The sequence below is a fragment of the Dendropsophus ebraccatus genome, chromosome 2 (genome assembly GCF_027789765.1).
Source record: "Dendropsophus ebraccatus isolate aDenEbr1 chromosome 2, aDenEbr1.pat, whole genome shotgun sequence".
NCBI classification, from domain to species: domain Eukaryota; kingdom Metazoa; phylum Chordata; class Amphibia; order Anura; family Hylidae; genus Dendropsophus; species Dendropsophus ebraccatus.
In genome coordinates, this window is record NC_091455.1 from 205,804,080 (window position 1) to 205,822,518 (window position 18,439).

An 18,439-nucleotide genomic window follows, 5' to 3' on the forward strand; every position below is an offset into this window, starting at 1 on the left:
TTTTACACTGGGAGGGGGTGTGGTTTCATATTAGCTACTTTTTTTGTTAGATTTATCATGTGCAAATTTTCTGTATTAGTGCAAAAAATTGCACAAGCTGTTTGAGGCAAAAAATGTGCAAGAATCATCAAGGAACTTAGGTCTAATAATAATTTTTGCGCAACAATCATAAAAAGTACCGCCCACATTTCCTTGACAACATAATATGTATATTTTTTATTTAGTCAAAAATTAAAGTTTTAGTAAGGATCTGAGGTGGTAAAAAATGTGTGTACAATAAATATATATATTTTATAATTTTTTTTATTATTATTATTATTTTTTATTATTATCAATATAATTTTTATTTTTTTTATTTGTTATTTTTATTTTGAGTTTCATATTTATAAATAAACCAACCAGTTTTAGCAGGTTTCCCCCAGGAGGGAAGGTCATTGTTCGGTTCTCACACTTATGGGTGTGGTTATGACTCGATAGGTTTCTAAACAATGGAAAGCCATTTTTGATTACCAGGGAGCTGGTGTTTTCACTATCTGCCGGCGTGATATATTTCCTTATACATTGTGTGACAAGTCTGCGGATCGTTTTAATGGCTGTTTTGTGTTCTCCATATTGGATAACACCTCAAGACTGTATACATAACTATATATATAGATGTAGCCTTTCAGGACCATGTTCACTTTTGTTATTTTGCTTCCTTTATGCAGATGTTATACTGTGTTGTGTCCCACATTGTTGTATCGAAGCCAATGAGTATGTGCTGATACTGTAATGTCAACTGTTGCTACTAGATGTCACTGTTGTTGCAGAAGCTACAGCAGTAAGGTATAAAAGGAGCTGCAGACAGGAAATGATTCAGTTGGTGGCTGAAGCCACATGTTGTGCAGAGTTTCCCAAGAAAACTGGCCCAATGTGTGTCAGCTTTGAGAGGAGTCTGTTCTAGGGGATGTTCTGGAGCTATCTATTATGCTTTCTGTGCCCTTTCAAAGAGACTGCAACCATCGGGGAACTGTTGTGCCGACATTTTGAAAAGAAAAGTAAAGTAAAACCTCCTGTTCAATGCGACATGGAGAGAAGGGAGCTACTGCACATCACACCTATGGCTGATACTAATGCCACTCGGCTAATTTTAAAAACCAACGCCAGGTATATAATTTGATCAAACCATACTGCCCCATGTACCACGTACAGGTCTCCTGGTTCACACGGGTCCCTTCGCTAACTCCACAATGTGTCGGTCAGCGACTGCCAACCCCGCAAAGCGTGCACATGCAGGGAAGGGAGGCCATGGAATGGCCCTGCAACCCCAATGTCACAGCACCAAACCCAAAATGCCCCACCAATACCCAGCCGGCACCCAAACAACACAAGTATGAATATGGTATTACACTCACCACCACTGCTGCAGACAGAATGGGAAAAACATGGAGGTACTGACATGTGGGCACAGGTATATCCTGCTAATGTGGGTCACATATGTCTTATAAAGGGGAGTGCCAGCCGCTCCGAAAAGGAAGAAAAACATAAAATGCGACAAAGAGAGAAGGGAGCTACTGCACATCACACCTATGGCTGATACTAATGCCACTCGGCTAATTTTTAAAACCAACACCAGGATGTCGGTATATAATTTGATCAAACCATACTGCCCCGTGTACCACGTGCAGGTCCACATGGGTCACATGGGTCCCTACGCTAACTCCACACCGTGTCGGTCAGTGACCGCCAACCCTGCAAAACGTGCACATGTGACCCAAATTAGCAGGATAAACCTGTGCTCACATGTCAGTACCTCCATGTTTTTCCAATTCTGTCTGCAGCAGTGGTGGTGAGTGTAATACCATATTCATACTTGTGTTGTTTGGGGGCAGCCTTCTCCGCCGGTTGGGCCGGCTGGGTATTGGTGGGGCATTTTGGGTTTGGTCCTGTGACATTGGGGTTGCAGGACCATTCCATGGCCTCCTTTCCCTGCACGTGCACGCTTTGCGGGGTTGGCAGTCACTGACCGACACAGTGTGGAGTTAGCGTAGGGACCCGTGTGAACCAGGAGACCTGCAAGTGGTACACGGGGCAGTATGGTTTGATCAAATTATATACTGACATCCTGGCGTTGGTTTTTAATATTAGCCGAGAGGCATTAGTGTCAGCCGTAGGTGTGATGTGCAGTAGCTCCCTTCTCTCAATGTCGCACCTCCTGTTCAATGTTAAAGTCTATAACGTTCTCCCAGGACTGTGACTATGTTGGAGTTTTTTGGGCCATTGATGTGATGCAGTTGTCTTGGTAGTGGCCATGTCTAAGGGAGTACTACATATAACATTTTTGACTGCTGGGGAACATGGTCATCACTAACAAAGTAGTAGCCATAGAAGCTGCAAGGGACCCTAAATTTAAGGGGGCCCGTTTCCTCTCGCTGGGGACTACGGGGATGACACTGTGACCTTAGTATTACTATGTATTATGTATTCCGATGTGACATTATATGTTCATTATACCTGCATGTGACATCATATTTTTACTCCTATCCAGTGATGTCACAATGTGTATGAGGATCTTTTGTGTGTGCTGCCCTGTGCTATTATATAGTGTTGTATTATTTCTGTCCTGTCACATAACGTCACATTATAGCATTACTATGACCTCACAATGTGTAATATTTGTGTACTGTGACATCATATGTTACCTCTCTACTCTATCGTCACAGTGTGCACTATCCCACTTGTGTAACATCACTGTGTGCATTATCTCTGTATTGTGACATCACCATGTGAATTATCCATGTAGCCTCATTGCAGTGTGCTCTGTACCACTCTTTTGACATCACTGTGTGCATTATATCTGTATTGTGATGTAGCTACGCAGTGTCCCAGAACAGGTGTGCCACTGCTGTCTAAAATGTATGTAGGTCAGTATTAATTAGTATGTATGCTCTGGGATGAGGGTTGCAGTCTGCACTCCCACCACTAGATGGCTCTATATTCTATTTAGCTAAGGAAACGTTTACTAAAGGATTAACTGTGTTATTCTGTGTTCTGATGTTTTGTCACTGTTTTGTAAGCAAAGAGCCAAACCGTGACCTGGGTAGCTCACAGTCACACCTCTATTACCCTAACCTATTAGGGTTAGACATACAGTCTCCAGGTGTCCTGCTTATCCAATCACCTGCCAGCTCCCTTATATAGTGATGAAGAAGGCTATGTGATCAGAGTAGAGTGAGAGTAAGGCCCGTTCCCACTGAGCAAAACTAGCGGAATGCCGTTAGCCTCCCGCTCATAATGGGAGTCTATGGGAGGTGCGCGCTCCTGCCCTGTCCACGCTGAAGAATGAACATGTTTTGCTAGTTTTGCTCAGTGGTAACGGGGCCTAAGGGTTGGAGAGTAGTACAGAGAGGACAGAGTACTACAGGTAGTACAGAGAGAGTATAATTTTTCTTCAAAAGAGTCCTAGTACTAGCCATGCTATTCACACCTGTGGTCACACCTAGTCACAGCCGTGGACTAAATGGGGACTACACTGGGGGCCATGGACTGAAGAGGGACTACACAGAGTGCAAAATACTGACAGGAGGACTACACTGAGGGCCATCTACTGACTGGGGGACTACACATAGGGCCATCTACTAAAGGGGGACTAAACAGGGGGTCATCTTCCAAAGGGGGACTACACAGGGGAGCCATCTACTGACTACCTACTGGCGATATTACCTATTGAGGGCTAGCAGAGGATTACCTCTACATGACACTACCTACTGTCGGCAGGAGAGAGATATTATCTTCACAGAGATGCCTAACTGCTATATGGGGGGGGGGGGGGCACATAGGAGCCTAACCACTAGATGGGGACACAGATAGCTGCCTATATAGTCCCTATATTGATGCACAGCAGGGCTCCTAACTACAATAGGAATGCATAGAGGGAGCATATCTACTATATGGGGCATGGATAGCTGTCTAACTATTATATTAATGCACAAGGCTCCTAAATACTATATGAATGCACAAAGGGAGCCTATCTACAATCAGGGCACAAAGGATCTCTATACTGTATGAGAGAGAAGCCTAAAATGTTTGTCAGGTAGATTGTGCTATTTGTGGCCAGGAAACTTCTTCTTGATGGCCTGAAACAGATGGAAAAGAAAAGTGAGCAACTGTGATCAGAGAAGATGCCCCCTGTGAGTCACTGAATGTAACTGTACTGCAATCACGTTAACAGTATAGATCCACACAGGATGCATCCGTTCTATGGGTGCAGGAGAAATGGTGTTCCTGTTAACATAGAGAGGTAATCCACACAACCCATTCTCCCTGGGTTGTGATGGGTCCCTTGGGCACTTATCACGGTGGTCCGGAGTGGAGTTATGACCCACCCAGACTGTCGGTACCGCCACCCACAGAAACAGGAAATGACCCAAGGAAGGTGTAGCTTGTGTGTAGGGGCTAGTGCAATGATCACTTAGTCCCAGTAGAATAAATAAAACTTTTCTTTACTAGCAAGTCTTTACTGACAGTTAAATAATACATGACTGATACAGACTTGTTTTAACTGGATCTGTACTGAAAGTTGCTGAGGTATAGAGTGAGATAACAGTGATGACTTGGTTACGTGCTAAGAAGAGTAGAGAGTTAAGAGGAGTGGAGAGGAGTTTGTCTTGAGAGTCACAACCCAATGTAGTACTGTGCTCTGTCGGAACTTTAGTAGAACAAGAATACTTGAGAAGTGAACACTTGAGAGAAGAAGAGTACTTGAGCCTGTGTTTTGACCTTTGTCGCTATATCACCTTCTGCCCTGTAGTGTCCAGTTACCCGTTCTGCCAGGGTGACACAAGCCCCAGTCTGAGTGGAGCAAAGTGTCTGAAATTTTCCGGTGTCACCTGCGCTGCAAGATAGAGTACGTAGACCTTTGTGGTAGCTTTGCTCTATCCGGATTAGTTCCTCTGTCTAAGATACTGTCCTGCACTTTTAGAGATGTTCATGGCGTGGGTTGGGGTGTTTTCTGACCTCTCTTAAGTGTTTAGCACTGCATCGTTAGTGAAAGTGTTGCTTCAAGAAAGAAAGTCTTTGTGTTCTCCATTCGTGTCTGTACACTATGGCTGGTCCGCCCCAGACAGGGAACCTGGCAGAGCCTCAGCAGGGATGCCTGATCTATGTGTTCTACTCCTCAGAGAATCAGAGAAGAGCTCAACTACACTTCCTTTCCACATGTGACTATTTCCTACAGGGTGTATGTAACAACCTCTGTGAGTGGTGACGAAAAGAGTGTGAGAAGAAAAGAGAATAGGGATAGCTAGAAAAAAACAGCATTTCTCATTGGTGTACAGAATCCCAACATACAATACAATAATCCTTAGGTGACTACAGCTATGCAACATATATAAACATAGTGACATCTATTGGCAAAACTCACTGTGTGTATTATGCATGAGCTGTGACATCACTGTGTGCACTATTAATGTACTGTGACATTACTGTGTGCACTATTCATGTACTGTGACATCACTGTGTGCACTATTCATGTACTGTGACATTACTGTGTGCACTATTCATGTACTGTGACATCACTGTGTGCACTATTCATGTACTGTGACATTACTGTGTGCACTGTTCATGTACTGTGACATCACTGTGTGTATTATCCGTGTACTGTGACATCACTATGTGTATTACCCATGAGCTGGGACATTAGTGTGTGCACTATTTATGTACTGTGACATCACTGTGTGCACTATTTATGTACTGTGACATCACTGTGTGCACTATTGATGAACTGTGACATTACTGTGTGCACTATTCATGTAGTGTGAAATCAGTTTGTACATTTTCCCGCTGCGCTAGACAGGCCAAAATAGTCATAAGCTTTTCACAGTGTAAACTCAATGCTGCGGCCGGTCATGGTGAATTGGAGCCCCCAGCGACTTGTGTTAAGGACCTTGTGCCGCCTGTAGCCCAGGCTTCGGCCTTGTATAGAGTGAGATGTGTCTGGATGATGATGAATTACATGTGACACTCGCTGCTTCTTATAAAACATTGGTTTAGAAAGTAAAAGTTTTTACAGATATTTTTGGAGACTTTCAAAGATTTTTACATCTGTGTCAGGAGAAATTTTTATGGAAAAAGAGTCATGTATTGTGGTTCCTGGCAGCACCGCACTCAGCAGCGAGTCACCGCACTTGTTGCTTTTTCCATTGTCTCCTGGTTTTAGCCGTGATGTGTCCGTTCTATTTCTAGATGCTGACAGAGATGGAAGAGGATTCCTCAGCTCCTCCGCTGACTCCTCCATCCTTCTTGGTCCCTCAGAGCCGCATCACCAGGTGGAGACCTGAGAGGACAGCCATGACCCGGCTTCACCGTGACCTCCGCACCTTTTCAGGTTTTGTTCCCAGAAGCTTGATTTATTTTCATTTTTACATTTTTATTGCTTTGTGTCTTTATGTTGTCGGTGTCATGTTGGTTACACCCTTGGAGACGTTCTATAATGCGGAGGTGGAACTGACTCATATAGGACGCCGAAAATAGAGCCGTACGCCGCAGATCCAACATTAGGAATCATTTCAGAGGAAACTCACTTTATCCAGAAACTTTATGTTTCCAAAAGATTTCAACAGTCAGGGATATAAGGAGGGGTGAGTGTCTGAGTCTGCTACAGCAGGGGCAGGGGAGAACACAGCAATAAAGCATTGCTTACCTCTCCCCGTGCTCGCAATGCCCCATCTGACTGGCCCTGGGACCCCCTGCAAGGAGGCATTTTCCCCCGAGCTGTAATGATGCCATGAGGAGAGGAAAATGCCATCCCGGCTGATGGACAGCCTGCTCAGCCAATCAGTGACTGGAGAGGTGTTCTGCCACAGTCACTAACTAACTGAGCGGCCAGTCCATCAGATGGGCCGTAATGTCTGCTCTGGTAGAGATCCTGGAGTGGCGATCTGGCGCTGAAGAGGCACAGGTAGAGGTGAGTTAGTACCATTTGTTGCTCTGCTGTTTAAATTATTTTTTTTGAAATCCTGAGGCTGGACTTCTTCTTTATCCCCCTTTCTCCGCAGGACATACTGGAGGACAAACATGACAGCTGCATTTAAAAGTCCTTTGCATACTTATCCCTGGTGTCTAGTGTCCGGATCTCCCCCCCCCAGGATGCGATCACCGGGGGAGATCCATTACACTGTCGGAATGACGCTGATCTCGGCTCGGCAATCTATCTATCTAGTCTGCTGCAGACCAGAATAATAGAGCACTGATCTGATGGATCAGTGCTCTATTATATACACTACATTGATCTCAATGGGAGATCAGTGCTGTGTATATAGAAGTCCCCCAGGGGGATTCTAATGTATTTTATAATTAAAAATAAATAAAAAATAAACATATTTGGTTTCGCCGCGTGCGTAATCACCTGACCTATTAAATGATCACATTCCTGATCACGCACGGTAAATGGCATAATCACAAAAAAATGCTAAATTGTGCTTTTTTGGTCGCATTAAATGCAGTAAAATTGTGATAAAAAGTGATCAAAAAGTAACATATACGCAAGTAAAGTACCGATAGAAAGAACAGATCATGGCACAAACACAGCCCCATAAACCAAAGGATAAAAGTGTTATAAGGATGAGAATAGAGCAGTTTAAAGGAACATTTAGTTTTTTTAAAAGGTTTTAATTTTTTAAAATCCATCAAATAAAATAAAAGTTATGTATGTTGCCTATGATTGTAATTGTATCAACTTGAGGAACATAGATAACATGTCAGTTTTACCATAGGACGAACAGCGTAAACACACCCCCACCCCCAAATTAAGAAATTTTCAGTTTTATTTTCAATTTCACCGCGCATATAATTTTTTTTCTGGTTTCCCAGCATATTAACTCTGTCATTGCAAAGTACAATTAGTGGCACAAAAAATAAGGGCTCATGTGGGTCTGTAGGTGAAAAAATACAAGCGCTATGGCCTTTTAAACACGAGGAGGAAAAAACAAAAACGCAAAACCGAAAATTGGCCGTGGAGGGAGGGGGTTAATCATTTGTTAAGTGTTTGCAACTCTCTCGGTGGATGCACACATTGTTTGTTTACAATCGTTCGTATACCAGAGTGTCCAAACAGCTTAAATTACGATTGTAACTAAAGACTATAATTCTGTGTAATATAGAGAATGACTTTAGGTCGTTCGCAAAAGTGCTGGTTTATAGTTGTTTATCGTTAATCGGAAAAAACGCAACTGTATCCCTGAACTATTCTTGTATTACTTCCCTGCAAAATGTCTAGGCATTGTGATCTACAGAGTATATAGATATTGTATATCATGACTAGTGTTTCTGAATGTGGCCAGCAGGAGGCAGCATCACTCCCCTGTGTTTCTAAGGAAAAGTTACATTGATAGATCTATAGGCACAATAATGCACAATGTGGTCAGTGTATGGCACTCTCTGAGCTCTGTATGGCACCATATGGCCACAGTATAGCACAACCTTGCCAGTGTTAAAGTGGCACTCTGGGCACAGAATGCTACTCTGTGGATACTATATGGCCCACATGAGACATCTATTAACACTACATGGGCATCAAGTGACATCATGTGTCTGCTTGTGTACAGCGCACAGTATGGCGCTGTTTAGCTCTATGCAGTAAATATATGGCCCTGACTGACTGTATATAACACTGACTGACTATATGTACTGACTGTATATGGCACTGACTGACTATATATACTGACTGTATATGGCACTATATGGGCACTGACTGACTATATATACTGACTGACTGTATATGGCACTGTATGGGCACTGACTATATATACTGACTGACTGTATATGGCACTATATGGGCACTGACTATATGATGTTATCTGGGCAAAAATAAGGAAACAAACATTCACCTCACATTGACAGGTTTACACGTCTGCGTAGGCCAATTTTCCTAGAATTTTTGACAACTTAGCAGGTTACAGGCGCCGGGGCTAGCTGGATCCTTGCACTCTTCCTTATGATATATGATCGGACAAGTTCAGGGCCGGCTGCAGGTTTTTGCGGGCCCTTGGAAAACAGAACATTAGAGGGCCCCTCATCCATCCACTATGCACAATCACTTGAGACATCACTAAAATACACAAACACACACTGAAAAACACACACATTACTGACTGACACACATTACTGAAAAACACACACATTACTGACTGACACACTTTACTGACGCCGCTGGGCGGCGGAACGCGTGGGGTGACTGTTGCCTATCTGACCCGCTTCTTATTATTTTTTGGACTACACATGGTGATCGTTTCATTAATCTACCCTTTGTTCATATTAATTATTTTTCTTGATGTCATATGTCATAGGGATACTGCTTAGGCAGCTTTGTTAAACCCATATGGTCCGGGGTCAGAGTGGTTGTTAGACCTTGCTGGTACGCCGGCGGGTCCTATGTTGACATTTTAAGTGTTTTTAATGTAGGGTAGTGTTTGGGGTTTGTCTCCCTTATTGCTTTACCCCTGCATAGTTTATGGTATTTTTCTGTATATTCTGTTATTGTCTCAATAAAGTTTCATTATGATGTGCTACCTTTTTGTGCATATGCTTTTGTCTTTTTGGGGAGTTACACATTACTGACTGACACATACTCACAGCACTTACAACTCAGTCTTCTCCCTCTTCCTCTCTTCTGGCCAATCTCCACATTGTAGTATTGAGGACCTGCGGGTCATGTGATCAGGTCCTTCATCCCTCTCTCTCTGCAGGATGCTGATAGGTCCAGTTCGTTCTCTGTCTTCTGATGTTCAGCGCTCACCCTACACTACAGTAAGCGGGCTGAACATTAGAACACTGGGCCCCCTCCCTCTCTGGGCCCCTGGAGGCGATGTGGGCCCCGGCACTTGCTCAGGTAAGCCCTGTGCTGACACCTGGACGTGCTTCCCTGTGATATATGATTGGACGTGCTTCCCTATGATATATGATTGGACGTGCTTCCCTATGATATATGATTGGACGTGCTTCTCTATGATATATGATTGGACGTGCTTTCCTATGATATATGATTGGACGTGCTTCTCTATGATATATGATTGGACGTGCTTCCCTATGATATATGATTGGACGTGCTTCCCTATGATATATGATTGGACGTGCTTCCCTATGATATATGATTGGACGTACTTCTCTATGATATATGATTGGACGTGCTTTCCTATGATATATGATTGGACGTGCTTCCCTATGATATATGATTGGATGTTCTTCTCTATGATAAATGATTGGATGTTCTTCCCTATGATATATGATTGGATGTTCTTCTCTATGATAAATGATTGGACGTGCTTCCCTATGATATATGATTAGATGTTCTTCTCTATGATAAATGATTGGACGTTCTTCCCTATGATATATGATTGGATGTTCTTCTCTATGATAAATGATTGGACGTGCTTTCCTATGATATATGATTGGATGTTCTTCTCTATGATAAATGATTGGACGTGCTTCCCTATGATATATAATTGGACGAGCTTCTCTATGAAATATGATTGGACGTGCTTCCCTATGATATATGATTGGATGTTCTTCTCTATGATATATGATTGGACGTGCTTCTCTATGATATATGATTGGACGTGCTTCTCTATGATATATGATTGGACGTGCTTTCCTATGATAAATGATTGGACGTGCTTCCCTATGATATATAATTGGACGAGCTTCTCTATGAAATATGATTGGACGTGCTTTCCTATGATATATGATTGGACGTGCTTTCCTATGATATATGATTGGACGTGCTTCCCTATGATATATGATTGGATGTTCTTCTCTATGATAAATGATTGGACGTGCTTCCCTATGATATATGATTGGATGTTCTTCTCTATGATAAATGATTGGACGTTCTTCCCTATGATATATGATTGGATGTTCTTCTCTATGATAAATGATTGGACGTGCTTTCCTATGATATATGATTGGACGTGCTTCCCTATGATATATGATTGGACGTGCTTTCCTATGATATATGATTGGACGTGCTTCTCTATGATATATGATTGGACGTGCTTCCCTATGATATATGATTGGACGTGCTTCTCTATGATATATGATTGGACGTGCTTCCCTATGATATATGATTGGACGTGCTTCCCTATGATATATGATTGGATGTTCTTCTCTATGATAAATGATTGGACATGCTTCCCTATGATATAAAATTGGACGTTCTTCCCTATGATATCTGATTGCTTTCTCTAATTTTTATGTTTTTTATCTGTTTTTCGGCCTTAAATTGTTTCCTTGTGACCTTCTGTCGGCCGCGTCATGTGAGGAGGACATAGTAACCTCATGACCAGGGCTGCCAGCCTCGCCCGCACCATCACACCACCCTGTGCCCTCCACCATAGGAAAACCTCTTATTTCTTCACTCTTTCTTCCCACAGATGTCTGGCAGAGGATTCTGGGTCAGGAGCGCAAGGTATTTATAAATGGGAACTTGATGTTTTGGAAGCGAGCGGTCACACAGCTGGAGAGCGCATCATCCCCCTGGACCACGTCCAGAGATAAAAACATACAGGACGTTGTGGAGAAGAGACTGGTACCAGATGGGTCATGGGCACGTTGTACATTGGTGGCATAAGGGACAGGCTGGAAGAAATATATAAGTGTATTTCCTAGTGACTACACTAGGAGGCGCCATTTTTCCTCTCCCATTATTGGTCATCTTTCTCGTCCAGTCCCTGAGGAGTCTGTATACCTTACACCGTATATAGCAGAGATAGGGGGTGATGCTCACATGGAGTATAGGAGTAGTAGTTCAGGGCAGATGGAAGTAGTAGTCACTCTATTATCTGAGTATTATATAGTGGTATTATTTGGGCACTGTATGGCGGTATTACCTGAGCACTATGTGGTAGTATTATCTGAGTATTATATTGTGGTATTATTTGAGTTCTATATGATAGTATTATCTGAGCAATGTATGGTGGTGTTATGTGAGCACTGTATGGTAGTATTTTCTGAGCACTGTATGGTAGTATCATCTGACTGCTATTTGGTAGAATTATCTGAGCACTATATGGCGGTATTCTTTGAGCGCTGTGTGATGGTATTATTTGGGCACTGTATGGTGGAATTATTTGAGCATTATATGGTGGGATTATTTGAGCATTATATGGTGGTTTTACTTGGGCACTGTATGGTGGTATTCTGTGAGCGCTCTCTGATGGTATTTGGGCACTGAATGGTAGTATTATCTGAGCACTATATGGTGGTATTATTTGAGCACTGTATGTTTGTATTATCTGAGCATTATATGGTGGTATTATTTGAGTATTAAATGCTGGTATTATCTGGGTATTATATGGTGGTATTACTTGGACACTGTATGGTGGTATTATCTGAGACTTATATGGTGGTATTACTTGGGCACTGTATGGGGGTATTATCTGAGTATTATATGCTGGTATTATCTGGGTATTATATATTGGTATTACTTGGACACTGTATGGTGGTATTATCTGAGACTTATATGGTGGTATTACTTGGGCACTGTATGGTGGTATTATCTGAGCATTATATGGTGGTATTACTTGGGCACTGTATGGGGGTATTATCTGAACATTATATGGTGGTATTATCTGAGCATTATATGGTGAAATTATCGGAGTATTATATGCTGGTATTATCTGAGTATTATATGGTGGTATTATTTAGGCACTGTATGGCGGTATTATCTGGGTATTATATGCTGGTATTATTTGAGCACTGTATGGTGGTATTATCTGAGCATTATATGGTGGTATTATTTTTGTACTGTATGGTGGTATTATCACTGTACTGTGTATAATTTTCACTACATAGTATTCTATAACTATAAGGAAGTACTATTTGAACAACATAGATAAAAGTTAGGAAAAGTGGAATTTTTTTAAAATGTTTTTTATTACTTGACTTGTCCATTATTATGTAGCGGGAGTATTATCTGTGCACTATTAGCACCATTAGCGGTATTCCTCATCAATCATTGGGCAGGAATGTGAATCAGCCGGCAGATGCCCAGAACACTTCTTTCTGAATATGTTAATAGTATAAACAGTCTAAGTTCTTAGTGTTGTGTAATGAGGAGCCTGTGCCTGGCAGAACCACCGCAGCAGAGATAGGCGGACGCAGTGAGGAGTGATCCCGCACAGGTACCCAGAGATCACATCCCCGAGCGGTCGCTGACGTACATGAGGAAGGGGAATTATAATGTAAAACATGTCCAACCCAACAGTGCACAGTGACCACAGAGCACGTCAGCCTCCCAGGTCCTGTGCCACTCATCAGGATCGGAACCCAAAGGGTCATCCCTGCAATGACCTCGGCATATATAAGAACTGTTGTACAGTTATATCTTTATACCTAATAGTGGGGGCCTGGCCTGGACACTGGACTGTTCAGCTCACAGAGCATTGTCAAGACTGGATACAATTGTATCACTTGTCAGCGGAGAGCAGGACTAGCTATGTACAATGTATCAGTCCGGGGTCCAGGCTGTAGAGCTCGCAGAGCATTGTCTACACTGGATACAGCTGAGAGCAGGACTAGCTATGTACAATGTATCAGTCTGGAGTCCAGGCTGTAGAGCTCACAGAGCATTGTCTACACTGGATACAGCTGAGAGCAGGACTAGCTATGTACAATGTATCAGTCTGGAGCTCACAGAGCATTGTCTACACTGGAAATAGCTGAGAGCAGGACTAGCTATATACAATGTATCAGTCCAGGCTGTAGAGCTCACAGAGCATTGTCTACACTGGAAACAGCTGAGAGCAGGACTAGCTATATACAATGTATCAGTCTGGAGTCCAGGCTGTAGAGCTCACAGAGCATTGTCTACACTGGATACAGCTGAGAGCAGGACTAGCTATGTACAAAGTATCAGTCTGGAGTCCAGGCTGTAGAGTTCACAGAGCATTGTCTACACTGGATATAGCTAAGAGCAGGACTAGCTATGTACAATGTATCAGTCCAGGCTGTAGAGCTCACAGAGCATTGTTTGGACTGGATACAATTGTATCACTCCTCAGCTGAGAGCAGGACTAGCTATGTACAATGTATCGGTGTGGAGTCCAGGCTGTAGAGCTCACAGAGCATTGTCTACACTGGATACAGCTGTATCACTTCTCGGCTGAGAGCAGAACTAGCTATGTATAATGAATTGGTCTTGGGTCTGGGCTGTTTAGCTTATAGAGCATTGTCCAGAGGGCAGAACTAGGTTTAAAGGGGTTGTCTGGCGGTCAGCCTTTTTTAATATATTGTTGCTGGTGAATATAAAACAATAAACCTGTCAGTGCTCCCTCATGTCCGCTGCTGTCGTCAGTGTTCTGCGCTGACTGCAGAGCCCCCACTTGTCTCGGGAGTGACAGCCTGCTCAGCCAATCACTGACTCAGACAGGACTGTCCTACAGTCAGTGATTGGCTGAGCAGGCTGTCACTCCTGAGACAAGTTCTTCTCGAAAGTGGAGGCTCTGCAGTCAACGGGGACAGGTGAGGATAACATGTTTATTGGTTTATATCCAGCAGCAATATATTAAAAAAGGGCGACTGTCAGACAACCCCTTTAATGCCCCTGAACGTAAATGGAGGATGTGCGTGTGCCATGAGGCAGATGGCGGCTCGGGTGACAATGGCCGCACCTTCCAGTGACTGGGCCCATTGTCTCCATTGAGGCCATGTGATCCTACATGTTATAGCCATATCCTTTTTCCTGTAATGGAACGCTGCCGCCATTTTGTTCCCGAGTCTGTGTTTCTCACATGAAAGCTGCCTGATCCGGAGGGGAGCGGGCAGAGGGGCTGCGGGGGTTTCCTGCCCCTGTGTTATTGCTGTCAGGGAACACAACCATTATTATTATTATTCGCTTTAATCAGAGACAATAGATGCAAGCTCCGCTATCAGCCGGAACAATTGGAAACTTTCTGAATCCTCAGATTTGCTGGCGAGATGGAGGCGCTGGCACGTACCATGTTGTCTTTAGAGGGGAGATCATAAATAAACTGGTACATCGTGTCAAGATGGAGAATAGAATCAAAGACTTTCCCCTCTGACTCTTCCTGGGCTTAAGGAAAGTATCAAAGTAAATAAGACAATAGGGAAAAGGACGCCAAGTGATGGCAGCGAGGACTGTGTGTGTGTGTGCTATACCATGTGTGACCAATAGGGGCAGCAGCAGGAAAGGCAAGTGTAATCAATGGTGAGAATGATGATAGATACAGACAGAATGTTTCGATAGCTTTACACCATCTTTTTCAAGATAAGGCTATCAAAACATTGCATCTCCTGTTTGCCGCACTTGTTACTTACCTGTTCACATTGGAATTGGACCGGCCGTTCCGTGACCCGGCCAGGTCACGGAGCGGCCGGTCTCTGAAAAGATCATCCTGGCCGGTACTGCAGTACAGGCTGGTCGATCTTTGCAGCCGCAGAGTTCTGATGTGGGCGCATCTGTGCGCGCCCGCATCAGAACTCTCCACTGACAGGGTTTTCTGCGGCCGCTAGTCACTGAATAGCGGCCGCAGAAAACTGACATGTCAGTTTTCTACAGTGCCACGAAAGATCCCGGCCGGAGTGTATAATATGTGTGTACGCTCTGGCCGGGATTCCATAGAAGACTAGGCAACATATCTTTACGTAAAAAGTACGTCCGTTGTTGCCGATTGCAACAACGGCCGTACTTTTATGAAAAGATACGTTGTGTGAACATAGCCTGAATATGTATGCAAGCTCATGGTCAGAGCAATCTGCGGGCACTGAACAACCACTAAGAGAGTAGTGCTGCTTCATTGTTTGGATTTTTAGATAGATGATTTTAGATAGATGCGGGGTGGCATTTACTGACCGGCACAGACGGTTGTTTAGCGTAGGGACTCGTGTATCAGAAACCTGCACATGGTTTTTAATGTTGGTTTTTAATGTAGCTGATAGGCTTTCGTATCAACATGGGTGCGATGTGCAGCCATTTCTGTTTCTCCAGGCTTGTGCATTTTATTTTACAATTGCGAGCTATATCCTTCCCCCTGTGGTCGGTGACCTGCTGTGAGGGGGTGCTTTGGGTACTTATCATGGTGGTCCGGAGTGGAGTTGTGACCCACCTGGACTATTGATACCGCCACCCACAGAAAGGGGAGATGACCCAAGGATGGTGCAATGAAATGGAACAATAATCACTGAGTCTTGTTACCATGAATAAAATCTTCATTACTTTTGGAATACTTTGTACAGGAGCAGACAATAGACTTCTGACTTGACTAGACACAATCTGCGCTTAGAGCTTTTGGAGCAGAAGAGCTGTGCTTACTTGGTTGTGTGCTGAGAAGTAGAGCGAGTTTAGAGCAGTAGAGAGGAGTTTGTGCTGAGAGTCCTAGCCCAGGGTAGAAGTGTGCTCTGCCAGAACTTTGAAAGAAGAAGTAGAATACCGAAAAATACTTGGAAATAGAAGACTACTTGTGCCAGTTTTTCGAGCTTTGTTGTCGCTGTACCACCTATTGCCCTTCAGTGTCGGGTGACCCGTCCTCCTAGGCTGGCACAAGCCCCAGTCCTTGTTACCTGACTTGAGCAGGGTGGCCAAGTTACCTGGTTACACTCACGCTGCTAGATAGAGTACGTAGGCTTTTAGCAACTTTGCTCTATCCGGATCAGTTCCTCTTGGCTCAGCATACTGTCCTGCACTTTTAGAGATATTCACGGCGTGGGTTGGGGTGATCTCTGACTTGTCCTCTCCCGAGTGGCTTAGCACTGCATAATAAAAGTAAGTGTTGCTTGGAAGAAAAGAAGAGCCTCTGCAATGTCCATACGTCTGTCCACTACCACTTACTAGACTAGACTAGACTGGATTGGTGGGGACCTGGCAGAGCCAGGGCCCAGCTGAACCACAGCAGGGAGCATCTTGTTGTGAGTCCTCTCTCTACCAAGACCGGGATAAGACTCCTAAGTGTAGGTGTGTACTTCCTCTCCCCATGTGACTACCTCCTACAGGATGTGTAATACCTCCTGTGAGTGGTGGAGAAGAAAGTGCAAATAGAAGAAAGGAGAATAGAGATATTTGGTAGTGACGAACAAATAGTGAGATATTCGAATATTCGATATTCGTACGAATATCCCGCGAATATTCGAATATTTGATCGAATATTCGATCCCATTAAAATCTATGGGAACAAGTATTCGATTAGTGAAAAACATCTATTTGACCATTTGGAGGATGAAACCGGAAGCTGGGGGATTTGAACGCTTATCGAATATTTATCGAATATTCGCGGGATATGCGTACGAATATCGAATATTCGAATATCTCACTATTCCATCGAATATTCGATCGAACAGTATTCGCTCATCACTAATAGGTGGAGAAAAGAAAAGAAGCTCTTATTGGTGCGCAGATGACAAACAACCAATAACTTTTTGTTTACTAGAGCTGTGCAACATACAAGTGCATATACAAATAACCTCCTCTAACAACCAGCATACAAGACTTCTTGGCTGCATTCTGCAAGATCTTCGAGGAACCTGGACACACATCCTCTGCTGCCTCATCTCTTCTTTGGCTCTGTCAGGGTGAGTCCATCATATGTATATGAATGGATAAACTCCACAGACTCAGCTTTTGAATAAAACTTCATAAATTTTATTTCATCCTTTATTAATTATACGACGCGTTTCGGACCTCAAAGGTCCTTAATCATGGCTCTTGGTAATCATGGACTGCAAATCAGGCTATTCAAAGTGAATGTTCAAGGACACAATCAGGCATTTCATATATTACCGTTGTCCTATGTTTGGCTTGGGAAGACGCATGGTCTGCTGCTTTCAGCGATTCCATCATAGGCCAGTATGCGGCTCAGTTCCGGACCTTGGCCTCTGAGTTAGCCTGGAATAATGAAGCGTTAGTGGCTGCATTCTGGAAGGAGCTAGCCGATCTTATTAAAGGTTAACTTGCCAGTTGTGTTTTACCCACCAGCTTGTATGACCTCATCTCATGGCAATGTTGGTAGCCATTTAGGACTCAAGATGTCAAAGATTTTGTGACTGCTTGCCCGATCTGTGCCCACAATAAGAGCTCCCACCAAAAACCTGCAGATCTCCAGTTGCCACTACCTGTGCCGGAGACTTCCTGATCTCATATTGCCATGGATTTTGTCACCATTCTTCCCCCTTTCTTCAGGCTGCTCAGTAATCTGGGTCACTGTCTACAAGGTTAAGGAGATCTTGAATATGAAACATTTAGGAGGCCGGGTTGACTATCTTGTAGACTGGAAAGGCTTTGGACCAGAAGAGAGGTCCTGGGAACCTCAAGAGAACACAAGTGCCAGAAGTCAATTCAGCTTTTTTGCCAACTCCGGTCCAAGAATAGGAAGGGCTCCGCTGCATTGGAACGGCGGCAGCAGACTGCTGCTATATGCTATGGGCTGCCCGGACGATCAAGCCATCACCCAGACAG